Source organism: Octopus bimaculoides, chromosome Z, assembly GCF_046866305.1.
Source record: "Octopus bimaculoides isolate indiv1 chromosome Z, ASM4686630v1, whole genome shotgun sequence".
NCBI lineage: Eukaryota > Metazoa > Mollusca > Cephalopoda > Octopoda > Octopodidae > Octopus > Octopus bimaculoides.
The window spans coordinates 39,849,259-39,871,399 of NC_142944.1; the positions used below are offsets into that span (position 1 = coordinate 39,849,259).

At 36.0% G+C, this 22,141-nt stretch overlaps 1 protein-coding gene across 16 annotated transcripts in view; it reads right to left on the reverse strand.

Moving 5' to 3' along the window:
• Window positions 1–17,075, reverse strand: part of LOC106878999 (chromatin remodeling protein domino) — a 137,416-nt gene extending 120,341 nt beyond the window's left edge. For 10 of the 16 annotated variants that reach the window (XM_089365223.1, XM_089365221.1, XM_089365226.1 and 7 more), the window contains exons 1-2: window positions 16,948–17,075; window positions 7,818–7,867 (exon numbers count right to left, since the gene is read on the reverse strand). The gene's annotated coding sequence lies outside the window, so the exon portion shown is untranslated. Of the gene's footprint in view, window positions 1–7,817; window positions 7,868–11,698; window positions 11,800–14,099; window positions 15,313–16,947 lie in introns of those variants that run through there. The other 6 variants (XM_089365218.1, XM_052973553.2, XM_089365213.1 and 3 more) reach the window with 4 other exon arrangements.
• Between the last annotated feature and the right edge of the window lie 5,066 nt (window positions 17,076–22,141).

Consider the following 22,141-nt stretch of genomic DNA (forward strand, 5'->3'; position numbering starts at 1 on the left):
ACACATATATATATACACACACATATATATATATACACACACATATATATATATATACACACATATATATATATACACACATATATATATACACACACATATATATATATACACACACATATATATACACACACACACACATATATATATATACACACACACACACATATATATATATATATATATATATACACACACACACATATATATATATATATATATATATATATACACACACACACACACAAATATATATATATACAAATATATTTCGGTAAGCATCCATCACTCCACTCTTAGCATCTCCATCCACTACAAACACACACTCTTATCTCAACTTCTCCTCCACCCACCCTAAACACACCAAGCTTTCTATCCCCTATTCCCAATTCCTCCGTCTACGCAGGCTCTGTAGTGACAGGCATGACTTTGAGACTCAGTCTCGACTCAAGGCTCGCCACTTTAGCCTACGTGGATATACCCCCACCACCATCCACACTGCCCTTGCCAGAGCACGTTCCGTGGACCGTGCATCTGCTCTCTCCCCCCTTTTCCCCTCACCGACCCCTCCAACGCACCATTCTCCAAGCTTTCCGGTGCCTCCAGTCCGACCCCTCACCTCCCACATCTTCCCTAATCGACCCCTCCCCTCCTTCAAACGAGCCCATAACCTACGAGACGTCTTAGTCCACAGCTTCTTCCCCAACCCAACCTGGCTCGTTCCTTTGCTCCCCGCACTTGCCCTTACCTCTCCAACACCACCCTCCTCACCGGCACCCATCACCGACTCCTTCACCTGCACTTCTACCAACATCATCTATTGCATCTCCTGCTCTCTCCGAGACATCAACGTTTGCAATGACACCCCGGTGTCACACCATTTCCGCTCTGCTGGTCACTCCTTGCAGCCACACCTGTCCATGTTTGGATTGTCCATGAACAGGGGCCATCCGGACTCCTGTTTGCGCCATGAACAGGGATCAATCTTCTCTTCGCTCCTTTGCGCCACATGAGCTCAACTCCCCTCCCTCCTACTTCTCAGTACTTCTCTTCACCCCTACTCTTTCTCCCTCCTCCCATACCCACCTTCCCCTTCCCCCCCTTCATCGTCAACCTTCCCTCATAAGCTCATCCCACCCCAACCTCTGTCTACCCACATACCCCTACCCCCACCCTCCACCTATGCTAACCCCACCTCCCAAAACTCTCACATCACACCACACCACCAAGCACACTAGCACTGACCAACTCCTTTCTCCCTTGTCCATTTTTTCACACCTACATACACACATACGTTAAGATCACCAGCATTCTCTCACACACACAGCTCATATTTGGGCCACCATTTCTTTCCCCTTTTTCTTAGCTCTCCTGTGTGAACTTTCTGTCCAGCAGTCGCCATGATAGATTGCTGACCATAACATTCAAATTTTTTTTCTCCGAGTTTTTCTCATTCTTTCTGTTGAAGAGCATAGCTCGAAACGTTAAAGACTTTCTCTATTCCCGAGCGTTAAACTAATACATCCTTTTGTTGTTTACACCACCTGTCCTCGTCTTGTTTTTTTCGTAAATTCTCCCATATATACAGATTTATCCTCTAAATTTTTGAAATCCAGTCTTGCTAGCCATTTCTCTACCTTCAAATACAATCGCAAGAAACCTACTCCACTGGACTTACTAAACTAATCTGGCAACTTAAAGACTAACTTCTTTCTTTGTAATGGAAAATTTTATCTAGATCTCTTCCTTATGATAAAGGGAAATCTTTTTGCCGTCCTTGTAGTGCTATTTTTTTATTCTCTTTTCCAAATATAAACTGGTAAATAGATTTAGGGAGAGAGTTTACAAGGTTTCATACTGGAAAAAACATTCCTTGAGATTTTTGAAATAGTATACGGGCATATGGCATAGTGGTTAAGAGCACGGGCTACTAACCCCAAGATTCCAGGCAGTGACCTGAATAATAATAACATCGAAAAATACCTTAGGAATGAAAACCCATGTTCAAACTTTCCCCATGACACCTGATGAAAGCTGGAGGGTATATCAGCCGAACAAGATGAGGACAAATATCCGTCAAATGTAATTAATGTACATAATTCCTCATCTCTTGAATATAGAACTGTAGTATCTACCCATTACTTAATAATTTTCTGCAACTTATGTTTTCTTTATTCTTCTATCTCACTCCTCCTTTTTTTCTCTCTTCCTACCTTTATCTATACAATTCTGCCCATTACTCTCTCCACTTTCTCCCTCCCCTTTATACCTTGTTTTCTCTTTTCCTTCTCCCTATATTCCTATACGTTTTCTTCTCCTACCCTATGAAGTATATTTCCTTAACGACATTTAAATTTTTAGCAATTCCCCCAATACTTGGCTTTTCATAGATGTATATGCATATATATCTGGTTTTGCTCCTGTATATATGTAAGCTATGTTTGTATACAAACGTGTATATGTGCTTAAGTAAATGTGTATCTGTGTGGTTGGCGTTAGGAAGGGCATCCAGCTGCAGAAACTCTGCCAAATTAGATTGAAGCCTGGTGTTGCCATCCGGTTTCACCAGTCCTCAGTCAAATCGTCCAACCCATGCTAGCATGGAAAGCGGACGTTAAACGATGATGATGATGATGTATGTAAGTATATGCTTGCATCTAAATGTTTTGGGATGTGTATGCTATTATGCATGTATGTGAATGTGTGTTTATGTGTGTAAGTAGATGGATGTGTCTATTAACGCATACGTATATATTTATGCATGTGCTGTGAGTATATGGATGAGTGTAAGTGTACACCTTTCAATGCAATGTATCCCAGAAGGTTCTGATGATGGGTTTTTGCACCTGAATTACCTTTGCAAATCTGAGGCCTCAAAAAATATTTTAAGATCCACAAAGATCAGAACTTATCTACAGTTTTTGGTGTTCTTAATCACATATGTAATCTATGTGGGTGTCTTTTCAAGACATTGTCATCATCATCGTTTAACGTCCGCTTTCCATGCTAGCATGGGTTGGACGATTTGACTTAGTACGGGTGAACCGGATGGCTGCATCAGGCTCCAATCTGATCTGGCAGAGTTTCTACAGCTGGATGCCCTTCCTAACACCAATCACTCTGAGAGTGTAGTGGGTGCTTTTATGTCCACAGGCACGAGGACCAGTCACGCGGCACTGGCAATGGCCACGCTCAAAATGGTGTTTTTTACATGCCACCTGCATAGGAGCCAGTCCAGCGGCACTGGCAACGACCTCGCTCGGATGGTTTTCTAATGTGCCAGTAAGGCAATGCTGGTAATGATCACGCTCAAATGGTGCTATTTACGTACCACTAGTATGGAAGCCAGACAACTGCTCTGGCAATGATCACGCTAGGACGGTGCTGTTAGTGCTCCATTGGCACAGGTGCCAGTCATCAAATATGGTTCAATTATGATTTCGATTTCACTTGCCCCAACAAGTCTTCGCAAGCAGAGTTTAGTGTCCAATGAAGGAGAGGTTGGCATGGGTGCCAGTCATCGAATTTGGTTCGATTTTGATTTCAAATTCACTTGCCTCAACAGGTCTTCGCAAGCAGAGTTTAGTGTCCAATGAAGTAAAGATATGAATAAGTGAGCTGGCTCCACTTCTGGCAGAGGTCACAGATTATGCTCTCACTTGGCTTGCTGGGTCTTCTCACGTACTGCATATTTCCAAAGGTCCCAGTCATTAGTCTCGTGCTTCACCACCTCATCCCAGGTCTTCCTGTGTCTACCTCTTCCACAGGTTCCCACAACCACTAGGATGTGGCATTTTTTCACATGGCTATCCTCATCCATTCTTGCCACATGACCATACCAGCGCAATCATCTCTTTTGCACACCACAACTGATGCTTTCTCTCAAGGTACTTACACTGACATTACACATCCATCGGAGCATACTGGCTTCATTACTTGCAAGCTTACGCATGGCCTCAGCAGTCACGGCCCATGTTTCACTGCCATGTAGCATGACGGTTCATACACATGCATCATACAGTCTGCCTTTTACTGAGTGAGAGGCCCTTTGTCACTAGCAGAGGTCTAGTTTAAAAAGCCACATCAGATGCTGTATGTACAGGAGATGGTCAAAATCTGCATAAAGAGTAGACAACCACCACCATGTGTGAGTGTGTATATGTTTGCATACATACATGTGTCTTGAGAAAATTAAAAAACGGATAGATATGTATATATGTGTATATATTCATACGTGTATATATATGTGTGTATATATATATATGTGTGTATGTGTGTGTGTGTGCATATATATATATGTATATACATCTATATGTATATGTATGCATGTGTATGTGTGTGTATATATATATACATATGTGTGTTTATGTATTATATATATATATATATATATATATATATACAAATATTCGTGCATATATGTATATAGTGAGAATTTACAAAAGAAAGATTTATACTTTGATATATATATATGTGTGTATAAATATACACGTACACACGAATATTCTATAATTATAAGCATAATTATAATTAGGAGTCAGCTAATTGCTTCACCACACACCAAATTTAGAAATAGGGAGTTAAAATTCCTTTTCTGCTACCGTAAAGATCCCCCTGATCGAAAACTGCAGTTTCTGTAGGATTGCTTGTGGGTATTAAGGATAAATATATGTTGACATTCGGTTGTATATTTTTTGAAGTGTTGGTTATGCAATGAAGTATCAATTATGCAATGACGCTCGATCACGTACATATTTAACCCTAGCACTCTCAAATTTATATTTGAAATACTGCACTAAAGATGGGAAATAAGTAAATATAACTTTAATTTAATCTAGAAACGCATTCGTTACTTTTTCTTTTTGCCTGCGTAAGAAAACGTGTTACTATACGGAAGATCTTTACAGAAGCAGAAAAAGAATTTTAACTCCTATTTCTAAATTTGGTGAGTGGTAAAGCAATTAGCTGACCCCTAATTGTGTTTACAATTATAGAAAATTTGTATAATTTTACCTAAAAATGTTATTTTAACGTACCGATCTACTTGGTAAAATCATTAATTAATTAATTTTTACTCTTATTATTAATATTGAAATTACACACACACACACATATATATATATATATTGGGTTGGCAACTAAGTTCCTGCCATTTTTTAAAATTTTGGAATCTATTTTCTTTTGAGAATTCTATTTTTAAATCATTTTGGAACCTATTTTGTATTTTTCTAGTTAATTTTAGTTTATTTTCACATCATTAAAATGGAATGTCAAGTTAAGAAAAACGAGCATTTTTGACACCTTCTTTTTGCTTTTAATCAACGTTCTAAGACCGCAAAAGCTGCTTGCAACATTTGTGCTGTGTATGGAGAGGGTGCCACAGCTGAAAGAACCGCTCATGATTGGTATTCCAAGTTCAGAAATGGAAACTTTGACCTCAAAGATGCACCTCATTCTGACCAAACAGTTGAGTTTGAAGAGCGATTAAACCAACTTTTGCACAAAAATTCTCATCAAACGACAAGGGTAGAGAAAATGGAATGCTCCCACACTGCTATAGAGAAGCATCTTCACTCGATGGGAAAGGTTCAGAAGTATTGAGCATGGGTTCCGCATGCTTTAAGTAACAACAAAAATCAACATATCACAATCTCCGCTGGTTGCTTGCTCATCACCACTCAACTCATGGATACAAGCAACGATTTCTTTACCAAATCGTTTCTGGCAACAAAAATGGTGCCTGTACATCAATATGAAACAGCGTAAGGAACAGCTTAGCCCCGGTAAACAAGTGACACTGCGCGTGAAACAAGATCTTCATCCGCGTAAAACGATGTTGCGCGTATGGTGGGACTGGGAAGGGATTATCCATTACGAATTGCTTGAGCGGAACCAAACAGTCAATGCAGAACTCTATGTTCAACAGATGGAACAACTTAACATGGCTATTCAAGATAAAAGACCTAATCGGTAGCATGGAGTTCTTCTGCTGGACGACAACACCCGCCCTCATATTGCCAATATGACCAAGGAGGCCATTCAAATGCATGGCTGGGAAGTGCTGCCACACTCGCCGTACTCTCCTGATTTGACACCGACAGGTTTCCACCTCTTTCGATCTCTTTCAAATGCTATGCACGGAGTTTTGTGATTTCTACCAATGAGGCATTGAAAATCTTGTTGAACGTTGGAAAGAAGTTGTAAATACACTATTGATTAATTAGTTATTTTTTATTAAACCTTTTAAAAAATTAAAATTTTAAAAATCCGCAGGGACTTAGTTGCCAACCCTTACACCACCTGTCCTCGTCTGTTGTTTTTTTCGTAAATCCTCCCATATATATATATATATATATATATATATATATATATACACACACACACACATATATATATATATATAATATAAATAAATATATGCATATATTTATATATTATTTATATTATATGATCGAATGCCACTAATCAATTTTCAAATAAGTTTTATCGATCTATCTATCTATATATATATATATATGAATATAAAAAGTAAGAGTCAAAAGGAAGTATGTACTTTGAATGCATCCATCAAAAGATGTGAAGATATAAATGTTGTAATAACATCCTGAATGCTTGTCTCCCATTTCAATTTTTCCTAAATATGACTTGCTTATCCCAGAATCAAACCACACACAAATGTGATCATTGTTTCCTAGGACACTTAAGGAACATTTACCTACCTTCTAATTACTCCCCTGGATCTTTCCTATGAATTGCACACTCCTACATATATACAAACGTGTGTGTGTATATATATATATGTATGTTTGTGTATGGCATATATATATATATATAGGCACAGGAGTGGCTGTGTGCTAAGTAGCTTGCATACTAACCACATGGTTCCAGGTTCAGTCCCACTGTGTGGCACCTTGGGCAAGTGTCTTCTACTATAGCCTTGGGCTGACAAAAGCCTTATGAGTAGATTTGGTAGGTGGAAACTGAAAGAAACCCATCATATGTATGTGTGTGAAGGCGCATGGCTCAGTGGTTAGAGCATTGAGCTTATGATCGTGAGGTTGTGAGTTCGATTCCCGGACCAGGTTGCATGTTGTGTTCTTGAGCAAGACACTTTATTTCACATTGCTCCAATTAACTCAGGTGTAGAAATGAGTTACGACATCACTGGTGCCAAGCTGTATTGGCCTTTGCCTTTCTCTTGGATAACGTCAGTGGCGTGGAGAGGGGAGGCTGGTATGCATGGGTGACTGCGGGCCTTCCACAAACAACCTTGCCCAGACTTGTGCCTTGGAGGGTAACTTTCTAGATGCAATCCCATGGTCATTCATGACCGAAGGGGGTCTCCTCATGTATGTGTGAGTATATTTGTGTGTCTGTTTGTTGTCCCCAACATCTCTTAACAACCAATGCTAGTGTGTTCACGTCCCCGTAACTTAGTGGTTCAGCAAGAGATCAATAGAATAAGTACTAGCCTTACAAAGAATAAGTCCTGGGGTCGATTTGCTCTAAGAATGTGTTTTTGTGTATATATGTGTTTTTGTGTATATGTGTCTATACATGTGTGTATACACACATTCACACAAACATTTTCACATAAATTCATGTACATATACTTACACATTCTGATGTATTTGAGCATTGTATTTTGTGTAGGTATATTGGACTACAGTATCCAATCAATATGTCCATATTTTAAAATGGTAGAGAGTGTTTTGCGGAAGATTTGTTATTCAAGCAAATGCCAATTGGACCCTCCCTCAATGTTTTTTTAATAGTTGAAACTCCAAAGTTATAAAAAGCCAAGAGTTATTACTTACTTTTCCAGTTCCAATACGTGATAGCGTAAAACCCGAATAGCTTCAATCATCTGAAACATATAAGTTATGTAAAATGTGTCTTAATTTAATCTGGTATGAAAAATTGTTAAATAAGTTAAAATTTTTCCAGGTTTATAACAAGAAATCATCATGACTTATAATTCACTACACAATCAAACTGAACAGAAAAAATTCAGGATTCCACTAAATATGAGAAGTAATTACAGTCACCTACGCAATGATACAGCACAAAATTTGGAAATTCATAGTTGTGACTTCAATCCACGTTATATAAATTTATTCCCCCCAACATACTTTAAAACCTACGGCAAAGTGTACAACAATGTCATAGTTATGACTTCAGTTTTAACATATCAAAACATTTAGCATCCTGTTCAAAAGTCAATGGCTTAAGTCTTGCAAATAAATGAACAGAAAATATATAAAAATGGGTTTATTTATTCAAATTTACTTGAGGTATTTACTTAAGGTCAGATTCCTGTGATAATTACCAGTATTGCAGAAAAGACTTAGTCATTTGTCATAAAAATAATAATGTTCATGTATAGCTGTTAACTCACTGCATATCTAAGAGATACTCAAAAAAAAATGTGAAGTAATAAAACATTATATGTAACAAACATGGACATACAAATATCACAAACAAAAAAGCTGATTTTATGTTTTTTAATTATAAAATTTGCAGCTAAGCTGAACTGTCTCGGAGAAAAACTAACTAGGTATGCATGAAAGCCTAAACACTGAAGAGATGATTTAACAAAATTGTATATTTCAACGAGCAATTATATACTCCAGACAGTAATTTGTCAGAACATGTATGTTTTATAACGCTTAAGTTACCAAATATGATTCCTGTATTTTATTAGGCTGCTCATGTCCTGCACACTAGCCTATCCCATGGTTTGATGCCCGAAGTCATATTGTACTGGATGTAGGAATAGAATATGGGACTTAAAACTAAGCCCAAAACTTTGGTTTCATGTCACGTTTCACAGTGCATATATATATTTGATACGCATGTGTACATTTATATACACACACGTGTGTGTGTACATACATATTTTTATCTGGTACACATGTAAATATATTTGTTGATATATATATACATATATGTATATAGTGGCTGGGCTCCTTTCAAGTGTTTGGCCTCATGGAGGCAATAATGAGACCTTTGGCATTTTGTTGTGCTTGAAAAGACCCATCAAGCCAAACAAAACCACAATCATGGCAAGATACCAGTGTCACACAAAAGGCACTCGTGCCAGTGGCACGTAAAGCCATCCATTATACTCCTAGAATAGTTGGCATTAGGGAAGGCATCCAGCTGTAGAAACCATGCCAAATCAGACAAAAGTCTGGTGCAGCCTTCCAGCTGGCCAGCCCTGGTCAAACCATCCAACCCATGCCAGCATGGACAACCAACATTAAATGAAGATGATATATATGACACGTGTGTGTGTGTGTGTGTGTGTATATATATATATATATATATATATATATATATATATATATACACACACACACATATATACAAGCTAACATATACACACCTTAAGCAGAAAAGCAATAATAATGACACACCCACTAACATACACTGGTTCATTTACTTCCTTTATTTTACATCATGTAAAACAGTTTACAAACCTTCCCTACCCACTCCAGATCCAGAGCTTTCCATGACTCTCCTTATCCAAAAATATTAGAAATTCCTTCATTCCAGCTACAGCTGTAGTCAGGTGAAATTAGAGTAGACTGGCTAAGATATAATAAACATACCTTTCCACTATACCTGCAATTGTGTTCTATATCATACAATGCTTGCACTATGTATAATATATACTAGTATATATTTTACTATTCTTACATCATGAGAGATACACACACAAACATAAATATAGATCCCACTGATTTCAACACGAGGGTCTAACAGTATTAGTTTCCTTTTATTTTAGTTTTGATGTCTATGTCTGTTATAAGACTTTAATCCTAACTAATTATTTACAGACAAGCCCACTGACTAGGAATAAAATAGCTGGCATGTTAGTTTGAGACTATCTTTGCTTCTCAGAAAATTCAGACAACTTAATTCATAGTTCCTTATGACTTTATAGCAAGTTAACTAATCAATTGCAATCCAATGCAGTTTTCCACATGTTTCTGGAGAATCTGTCACTTTCAGGATGCTTTGAGCTTGTCCATGTGTATCTTAGCCATGGTCTGCTTATACTTCTTCCATCATGAAACTGGCTATACTTTATATATATATATATATATATATATATATAAATTTAAATGATCGGAAAATGGAGAAAACCGATTAACAAACAAATTGACCAACATTGGTTGGTCAATTTGTTTGTTTGTTAATCATAAGTTTTCTCCATTTTCTGATTAATTTGATCCCTCATAGACTTTTGTTTATTTTGTTGTTACCTGTACCCTATGAGCATGGTGTGCCTACATACCCATGCCCAGGGATAGAATAGGTAATTGATACCGATAGTAAGAACAGATACTATTATCCCTCAGATAGTTATTACAACTGCTAACTCTGCTTACCTTTATATATTTATGAAAGACTAGTTTAGTAATTAAGTATATAACTGGTGCAGAGTGAAACTCTTAAATTCAGTACTCCATGGTCCTGCAATAAGCTTTGTAATCTACCAGATTGGATTTTTCTACCATTAGTATGGCATTGTCAGCAGCTTTGTTTTATCACTGCAAAGTATTTTGTGAAACACTCCTCATAATTCTTGATAGCTCCACCATTACTCATGTGCTAGTAGTTTGTACCACTTTTTCACTAATTGTTTTGTTCTTATATTAGTCATGAGCCAATATAGATATTCTTAGTCCTCCCAACTTTGATCCAACGAAACACTGAGAATATGACATCTAGAGAGAGGTGGGGAGAAAATGTGGTCCAAAGCTGATGTTTGTTTACAGCCGAGTAGACTGAAGAAACGTGAACTGGTGTGCCTTACCCAAGGACACAACTAGTCCAGGAATTGAACCCATAATCTTATGATCAGGAGTCCTACTCGAACACTATTCCATGCCGTTTTACTAATTCTAACTGCTGATATTCAGTTGCATTTTGATCCTTCAGTATTTCATCTAAGAGGTGCAAAATGTAGTCAGTCCTAAGAAATGAGCAAAAACCAGACACTATGCTTAAGAAAGTGAAATTGCAGGGAAGTCTATATGAAAATGAAAGTCAGAAATTTTTAAAGGTTCCAAGAGTACTGAATTACAAGGCATACTTATTAAGTGGTTTATGACAGAACAACAGTTCAAACATTCAGATAGTAATGTTTATAGGGGAAGCCTATTTTTTATTTTTACTGTAGCCCAGCAATAGCTAAGCCCAAGGGTTGTTAGATTTATGAAGCCCAAACTGTACGTGAAATAAAGTCAGTGTGGAAAAAGGCATATATGCATGTTATATATGCACACACACACACACTCACTCATATATATGCACAGAGATATGTGTATTTATATATAAGGATGTTTATGCATAAATATATGTACATATATGTATGTGTATATAATAATATACATATTAGTTGGTGCTTTAACAAGACCTTGGTTGTGATGGCTGAAGAATTACATGGCAAAGGTTAACAAATAGCCTGTATTGGAAACAATTCCAACAGATGTCTTTATAGACACAAAAGAAATGGTAAATATATTAGCCATGACAGTATCATCACAGTGATAGTATTTTAAAATGTTCAGCAATGCTAATAAAATCTCTTAAGTCCCTGGAACGTGTATAGTTAAAATGTTACTCTACAGCTGTTTAGAATGCATGCAGATGTAGGTAAATGTGAGAAACCTTAAATGTTATTTACCTAGAATTAATCATTTCATAATCCAAATTGTCATAATTATGTATAGTGATGATAATGAACAATATGTTTCATATTTCATTTGCATGCAACACATACCGAAACTGAAATAGATATTTTCTGAATAATGAAAACAGACATTTACTAAATATATTATCTCAAGCAAAAATAAATTAATTAAACGTCTTCCGATTATGTTATAATCATCACAGAAATGACTTTAGGTATGATTACCATTATTAAAAAAAAATAATTATGGAATTTACAAGAAAAACTATACCGAAACATACATCCAAATTAGAGGTAGCTACAAACCAAAGAGTAATTTCTATACATGGATGCCTACAAGACCCGTTAGAAATAGCAGCCAGATCACCTTCAAATTACACCACTATTGTCTTAAAGTGAGAGAAGGAACACACACACAATGTAATCTTCATCACCTCCAAAATGAGGGGATGGCCAGAAATGGAACGACTACGAAGATAACTAACCGAAGATTAACTCACACCTAGCTACCTCGTTTATAACAAAAGCGGTTTCATTATATATTTACTTCACTGTTTAAAAATACGATGTAAAAGGAAAATGAATAGCTGGAGTTTATTTAAAACAATAGAAATATCGCATCTTTAGTGGGAAAATGATGGCAGTGGTTATAGTGAAAGTGATTATGGCTGGTGGCGGTAATAATTTAGAAATACAAGTCAGGAATTGAGTGTATTTATGGGAGGGTAGGATAGACGATTAAATTGATTATTATTTTACTGGTACTTTGTAGAGCAAGCAAGGATCGCTTTTAAGATGAGCTTCAACTGCCAAATTATTAATTAAGAGCGGCTAAATGTCTTCAAATCACATTTGACCGAGAAAGACATGTGACATATTATAGACAAGCCGAGACGGACACGCTTGGAAGAGTTTTTGAAAGTAGTTCTGCTCGGTCGGTGTTGAACAGGAGAGGTGAACAACTAGTACATAACTATATCTCACTCAGGAGAGATGAAAGGAAAAAAATTGAAGCTAGGCGGGATTCCAGTTCAGAGCATTGATTTCTTACAAAAGCACAAGGCCTCAGATTTTAGTGAGAGATAATATATGTAACTGATTACTGTATTACATTAGCACTTAACTCTATTCCTTCTACAGTAAGAAAGTTGAATAGCAGAGCCAACCTAAGCTGGACTCGAAATCCAAACCTCATAGAAACAAGGTTATATTTCTGTGTGGAGAGAGAAAAAGAAATGAATAAGATGAAATGTGTACAATAAATACATCAAATCAATATTTAACTGGTAATTTACTATATCTATTTACATCAGGAAGGATGAAAAACAAAGTTTCAAGCTAAGCGTGATTCGAATTCATAAAACAGAAACGGTGCGAATAATAGCACAAATAATTATAATGTTTTGACGAAAATTTGGTGCGTCGGCCATCTTGTTTGACATTAGTGGTGAATAAAGAGAATAGAATAGAATATACATATAAATCTATGTGTGTGTGTGTGTCTCTGTATATGAACACTGATAGATAGATAGATAGATAGATGATAGACAGATGGATGATTGACAGATGGATGATTGACAGATGGATGATGAAATAGATAGATGATAGACAGACAGATAGAGACAGTATTTTTGCATGTATATAATGCATACACATACATAGTAATACAGAAGGCTACAATGAAATAATGTATCTTTATCAGTGGTAGACGAATATAGTGATCTTAGCCATGCAATATTACAATGGTTAAGAAAATATGTGCTTTATGTGATATAGTTATTGTGGACTAGAAGAGAAAAATAATTTGTGTTTAATAAAGTGAATTTAAGAGTTTGTTGAGTGTCGGGTGGACGCCATCTTACAAGAGAACAAGATTGAAAGTATTAAATAGTTGAGAGAGACAAACAAGGTAGAAAGACCTCTACTACTGTGTGTATGTATGTATGTATGCATGTTATGTGTGTGTATGTAAACTCAAAAGCAGATTGGCATTAAATAGTTTAAATGAATTGGCAGAATGGTTAGAGCATCGGTCAAAAAGACTGGTCTTTTTGCTACGTCCCCTTTTTACGTTCTGTGTTCAAACACCACCGCAGTCGATCACCTTTCATCCTCTGAGGTTTGGAGTCGATTTATAAACCTTATAATGCATTATTAAATGGTAGAATCGTTAGCACACCCGGACAAAATGCTTCGCGGCATTTCTTCTAGTTTTACATTTTGAGTTCAAACTTCACCGAGGTCACTTTGCCTTTCTTCTTTTCGGGGTCGATAAAATAAATACCAATTGTGCACTCGGGTCAATGTAATTAACTGGCCCCCTCCCCCAGAATTTCATGCTTTGTGCTTATAATAAAAATGATTATCATTATAAAAGATACAACGATTAACTTACTCGTTTCCGAAGCGGAGGGGGGGACCACTAAAAGCGGGAAGTGTTTTCCTTCGATAAATTGTGGTTCAAATCCAATAAAATAGAAAGAAATAGCGCCACATAATAACGATTTTTAAAAGTGCCTAATTGCTTGTGCCTTCTTTCTTTGTAACCAATTAGGAGTTTGATTGCGAAACTTGCCACAACAAAATTATATGCACAAGTCAGATAGTGTTGATCGAATTTGGACAAAATCTCATTCACAACTAGGACACCTTACAGGAAGATTAAATCAATTTCTGTACTTGAAAGGTACATAATTTTATTGACCACCACCACCACCACACAAGGATAAAAAAAAAAGCTTGATTTCATCAGAGTCTGAACTCAGAACCCAAAGTTGATAAATTGATGGTGGTGGAGTTGCAAGACAGGCAAGATATGGCTTTTGTACAATTGTTTGTGCCTAGCAATAAAAAAAAAATGCTGTACTACATTTAACAGCAATATTGCAAGCTAATGGCTGAGACACAGCTCTTTCTTATTGGGCAGAGCTTATGATTAAAAGCAGCATTATTCCAACCGTGATCATCCAGTTTTTTCCTCCCTTAGGCTCAATGTGATAATCTAAGACGGGAAGACTTGACTGTCATTTCTAGCAAATCGAAAGTTATGTGCAGTTCCCTCTCTCCCCCTTTTTTTTTTATTTGCCTCAGCTACAGAAACAAGGGAAACATCAATGATTACCTTCAACAAAAAATTCCGAGTTTTTTTTTTTTCCTAAATGGCCCCTTTTACCTATATCTACCTGCAATAAATAGAGACAATGACAGAAGAATGCACATGGTCGCTAGAAATAGCAGCTAAAAATACCCCTATTACATCCCACCCTCTTTCAAAGAGGGATGGTTCTTTATGAGATGTACATCTCGCCATACAAGAAGGGATGGTCAAGACTGAAATTGAAATCTGTCTCTTTGTCATAGATTTGCTCAACCTAGGTTGACCTGGGGTTAAACAACAATGACGCCAAGATCCCCGCCGAAAGCCACCAATTTTCAAATATTTTCTAATATAAAACTCTTCTTTTGGCAGATAATATTTCAAGTTAATGGGGGTTTTTTTCTGTTGGCCATTACCAACGATAAAACTAACCGGAATGGTTATTTAACTGTAAAAATGCCTGCCTGGCCAACTCTCATATTCTTCTCCAGCAAATAATTACTTGGGAGATCGATAACTTTCTCTCTCTCTCTCTCTCTTGCCCAAATTAAAACAAGGAAACGGCAATGTTTCCACATTTATATAATTCCAATGCTACAACTCCATAGATAGATAGATACACAGCATTCATGTGGATCCGACAGAAATAGTGGGAACATCGCTTCAGACAGGAGGATTTATTTAGAAAGGAATGAAATAAAATGAAAAAGACCCCGAAAAGTTAGTGCATCGACCATTATGATATCAAGTAAAGAACAGATAAAGTGCGTGTCTGTATTATGTGTGTAAAAAGAGAAATGCCATGTGAAGCGCATGTGTATCTATTACAAATCACTGTGTGCGTGTATATACATGTATATGTGTGTGTGTATATGTATTACTAATATAGTATGTGACTGAGATGGTAAGCAAAAAAAAAAAAGAAGAAAATAAGATCTATTCATGTAGGAAATATACAATTTATAAAAAATAGGGGAGAAAAGATATGTACATCGATGTAATATATGTCAATAGAAATGTGTTTAAGAAAGAAAGAGGTGAATTAAGAGTTTGGTTGAGTGTCGGGCGGGCGCCATCTTACATGAGAACAAGGTTGAAAGTATTAAATAGTTGAGACACTAAATAAGACAGATCTCAGACTGAACATTATATATATGTGCGTATATATTATGTACTATGCCAATAGTTAAGAAAAAGGGACAAAATAAACAACTTTGTGTGCGTTTGTGTATATAAATATGATACATAGAGAAATAATGAGAACTGGGTAGTAAGTACATGGTTGAGAGAGTTAAGGCATAATATTATATAAATAATTAGTAAGGTTTGAGGATTATATTGTATATCTATCTTAAATAATAATACGCCAGTATATATATACATAATTTGTATGCATATACACTCAGTAAATATCAAGGATAGAATATGAAGTTAACCAATATAATATATGCATGAGAAATCAGCAAATATTAAATTTAGTTTAAGATTAAAGCTAGGTTCATTTTTCTATTTCTTTTTTTAAGATTATGTGTGGTTTCGAAAAGCAATTACAAAGTAATTAATTAATAGACAAGATAAATGTGTGGTTAGAATGAAGATTCATATGAATGTTAATATATAAGAAATAAAAACAGGTAAGAAGATAGAAACTACTATATTACATGAAATATAACAGCAAGTTACATTACAGCAGAACATACTCTATATATCACACATATATGGAAATATTACATTTATATGTAATATATATATATATATATATATTCATTATATATCACACATATATGGAAATATTACATTTATGTTATATATATATATATAATTGAAAGTATTATATTAGGATAAAGTGCGTGTGTGTTAGTGTAATTCTATAATTATGGTCATTCATTTTAAATAAGGGACATTTTAGTATAATTTATCAATATATTTTCTTTTACAAAACGTTTATACTCTTTTTTATACATATAATTCAAACCTAAAAAACCCCCACAATGATAGCACAAAATCAAGGATATTTAAAAAAAGCTTAGAAAATAAGTGGTGAGTAAATAAAAAATTTTTTTAAAAAATCAACAATTCAAAAACATATTTGTTATTAAAGTAAAACAATTATAAGAGAGATATATATATATATAATAAAAAGCACCTGTTATTTCAATATTTTGTGTTGTTTTTGCCTGCTTTCTCCATTTGCCATATTCTAGTATAATATAATAAAACTAATAACTAATGCTGGTGGTATTGTTGTTGATGCTCCTACTTTTCAAATGTGTCGTCGCTCCTGCTTCTTCGGCTTCTTTTCTTTCTTTCCTGATGATAATAATAATGATGGTGGTGGTAGCGGTGGTAATAGTTATATTGGTTATGGTGTTGATGATGGTGGTGGTGCCAGCAATAGTTATGTTGTTGGTGATGGTGTTAGTGGTGACGGCTTTTCTTCTGATATAGCAATTCTTTTCCTTTTCTTCTCAGTCGTAAAATCATTGATTTTTCATACAAACACGAAAGGTTCAGATAGAATACACATCAAACTATGTGTGCATATACACATACAACTATTTGTATAAACTTATTTCAAGGGACTAAAGCTTTTTTTGCTTCTCTTTTGCAATAATAGCCATAATTCAAATATTCTTTTTTTTAAGATATGGAAACAAAATGAGCTTGCTTGATGGTTTAATTTTCCATTTTTATATTCTTTCTCTTTATTCTCTTTTTCACTTGACACCTTAATTTTTTATAAATATAAAACAATAGTAATGGTTATATACAATTATATATAATGCTCATGTTATATATGCAATATGTGTTAGTATATATATATATGTGTGTTTGTATATATATATATATATATATATACGTTTATGCATGTACTTGTTGGTTAAACTTTAAAATGGATCATAACGAAGCTAGGTTGCCTTTACTTTCCCACCGATTCTTCTTGTAAAGTATTTTTTTTTAAATGAGAATAATAATTACTTTAAAAAATTTACTAACCAAATCTCAATCTACATCGCCTATTTTTTTTTTTTAAATCGATTCACAAACTTGCTTCTCGTAACTAAACCTCATTATATATATACATGTGTGTGTGTGTGTTATGCATTTAATCGTCTTTCTAGTATATTTTATACATGCATATAATTGTGCACCATGTGTTGGTCATATATTTTAAAATCTTAATTATAAAATGTATATAATTTATGTGTATGTGTGTGGTTAGTTTCACAATTAAGATGCGTCTAATTACAAGTGTGTATATATATATATATGTATGTATGTATATGTGTGCGTATATAAATATGCGCGTGTGTGCGTGCAAAATGTATTATGTATGTCTATGGGTGAGCCTGACACTATGAGAGCGTATGACTAGGTCGTATTTCTTCTCTACAACTATACATACATTTATGCGTGTATATATGTATGTATGTACCTGTGTGTGAGTGCATAAGGATTTTACAGGCGAGCAGCGTTGTTGGCGTGTGTGTCAGTGGTGATGAAATAGAGGGAAGAGAAGAAGAATTAAGATAGCCGACATTAGCATACACACACAACTACTACAACCGGGAACAGAGCGACCTACGACGTCTACAATGGACGGCACTGCGCATGCGCGCATACATTTCTACTCTGACATTATTCGACGAATGAAACAGAATAGAATAAAATATACACGTAAACATATATATATGTATATGTGTGTATGTATGTATAATTATACATAAATATATGTTTGTACGTACATCGTACATTGACATATGAGTGTATATATATATATATATATATATATATATGTATGTATGTATGTATATATACACGTGCGCATATATATATAATACGTTTGTATATTTCCTGTTTCTTCCACCAAACTTGTGTATGTGTGTGTATGAATATGTGTTCACATATCTATAAATGTTTATGTATGTGCATACGCGTACGTTTATATATATATATATTACTATAAACATATATATGCATTCATATACATTTATACATCGTGTGTGGCTGTGGTAAGTTTGCTTCCCTACCACACCACATTGTTCTGGGTTCAGTCTCGCGGCATGGCACCTTGGGCAACAGTCTTCTACTATAGCCCTGGGTCGACCAAAGCTTTGTGAGTGGGTTTGATAGATGGAACCAAAAAATAAAAAACCTATAGTCCACAGGTGAGATCTAGAGATTCTCAGTATAGAAGACAATAGTGCTCGGGATTAATTCCATGGGGTAAAGAATAGCTGTAAGATGGATCCAAGTTATGCAGATAAACAATTTAGATATATTAAATATAATAGTTTGGGTATGAAAAACAAAATATGTACATGTGAAAAACAAGTGAAAGCAAAAAGTGGAGAGTTTTAGACAATGAATATTTAAGTATAAATATATAGATATTTATAATAATAGATCCAACTTACACAGAGTACAAACGACAGAAAATTAAAGTGGAGGAAGAAAGGTGTTATAACTGGGGGCTCAGAGATCCATCATAATGTTGGTAGATGTAGTTCATCACAACATGCTGTAATGGAAGCAATCAACATTGGATAAGTTGAGCCTCATTATCAGGGTAGAAAAGATCTTACATTTCAGATCTTAATGCAGAGAAGTTTGAAGATGCAATGGTTAAATGTGGAGAGTAAAATAACTTCCAGCTAATAACTGTACAGCATGGGACAAACTAGACCAGGATCTTGACAAGGTTCTGAAGGCCACACAAACAGGACCAAATCAAAAGGTGATTGTCTCCAACATGTCCAATGAATATTTTGACACCAAAGAAAGGAGGGCCACTACAGATGTACCCACAAAGCTCAAAAGAAGGGACAGAAAGATTTTGTATCTGAGTAGAGAAATTAAGATTCAATAAGCAAGTCAAATGAACAAGTGTTGAGGAGAAAGAAAGCTTAGAAGTCTTTGGAATGAAATGTGCATGCTAAGAAGGGCAGAAAAGCCTCAGACAGTGAGGAAGAAGGAGCAAGCAAAGGAAGCTCACTTTACAAAGAACCCATACCAAGTTACTAAAACGCTGTTAGTAGAAGCAAGGTTTGAGAGACTAGTCAGCCTTAAAGGAATTATGGAAGAATTTCATACAGAGAGTCACACTAAGATTTTTTGTAGACATATATTAACTGCAGACCTAATGATTAACAAAACAGGAACTCCCAAAGAAGAGCTTATTACAAAAGAATCAACATAGAAAGAAGTCCAAGAGGTTGTATGGAAAGTTTGAACTGCATTTGCACCAGGACCAAGTTGTATACCTGACATTCCTAATTAAGCTGTGGTAATTTTTATTGAGAGTATAGGTAAAAGGCACCATATCATCATCCCGGAAAAGAACTGAAGGCTGCTTCATATTGAAGGAAGCAAATTCTCCTGAGATTAGTCAGTTCCAAACCATTTCTGTATTGAAGGCAAGATCTTAGTCCTATCTAAAAGGATGATGTGAAGAATAAACAGATTCATACATTTATTCAGAACGGTAGTTCTTCGGGTGTTTCAAATGCACAGGTGACTAGCTCCAAGTTCAGGGTAAATTGAGGTTATATCTTCTATTGAGGAGAGCCCAATGAAATTCATGGGGAAATGATATGATGTCTTCTTTACTGGCAGAAGCAGGAAGCATCTCATATATGACTGAGAAATAAGCAAATGCTTGACTGCAAAAGACAAAAGAGTGGGGATCAAGCATCCCAGATAAGTTTAAGGCCTCTATCATCCAGCATGAACTACGACCTAAACACATGCGGATGCTGATCCTATATGATGTACCTATGACATCAGTAGGAGAAGTCAAGAGGTGAGTGAGCAAATACCATGATAGGTGACTTGATATTCTACAAAGTCTCACATCAGTATGGCTGTACATAAAATATGGACAGTTACAGCCACCTCTCTCATCAGATGAAACTTGTGAAAGATGGAGATCCAAGAAGACATGGGATGAAAGCTTATCTCAAGATGGAGAAGCCTTATGGAGGTGATGACAAGAACCAAGATGACTGGTTTGTCGTTGCACTTAAGAATACCTGTCCACCACAGTAGAACTGATATCCTAAAACCACCTTGCTAATGCTTGTACGTGTGGGGCTCTGCTCCACCTCTACTCTCTTCCCCATCAAGCATTTCCCCCACATCTCATCACCTAACACCCATCACTTCTCTATCTATGGTAGTACTTTGATGCTGTAATCTTCCATTCTTAACATCTCTCCTATCTACTATCCCTCTCAGTATCTTCACATATCTGCCATAGCCTCTTTGAGGCACTCCTATATTTCTCATCATCACTTGCTACAGTTGCCTCTACCCCACCTCTAACCATCTCTCTTCACCTTATGAAACTTCACCTCTATCCCTCTGCTCATTCACCCAGTCCAATCCTCTGTACCACTTCACTTATACTCATCCCCACTGTAACCTAAGAGATATGTCCCAGCATCTCCACCACAGCCTCTCTCTGTCTCTCTCCCTCTCTCTCTCTGTCTATCTATCTATCTATCTATCTTTCTATCTCTTTAAATCTCTGTTTCCTTATTTTTCTCTAACTTTCTCTTTTTCCAACTGAGGTAGCCATGTATCTCCTCTATAGCAAGACACTTACCTCTATCCCTCTATCATACATTTAACATCTCATCGGCTGACACAAAACCACCCACTTCAATACAACTCTCACTCCTAATCAAGATATCTTTGTCTTGTAAGTTCCTTGGTGATTTCACCGGTGCTTGTGCCACATAAAAAGCACCCAGTCCACTCTGTAAAGTTGTTGGCATTAGGAAGGGTATCCAGCAGTAGAAACCATGCCAAAGCAGACAGTAGGTCTTACTGCAGTCTTCTGGTTGCTGTCAAACCATCCAACACATGTCACCATATGATATTTACTGAGTGTGTGATTGGCGTTAGGAAGGGCATCCAGCTGGAGAAACCTTGCCAGATCAGATTGTAGTCTGGTGCATTCTCCTGGTTTGCCAGTCCTTAGTCAAATCATTAAACCCATGCCAGCATGGAAAGCAAACATTAAATGATGATGATGATGATGATGATAGGCAGAAATATATACGGCACTAATCAGCACCAGTATTGCTAGAAATAAGAGTCAAAACAACTCAATAGCCACAGCAAGCATTATCTTAATGACTGACAAAGGTGGCAAGCTCCCTACAGCCAGATCATCAATAATTTCGCATTTTGATGCTCATCGGTGGCATCCACCATGCCTAGGGTTAAACTCAGCTCACTTTGATTTCAATGTATGATTTCAATTAGCATACATACATATATACATATATATATATACACACACACACACACACACGTATATATATATATACATT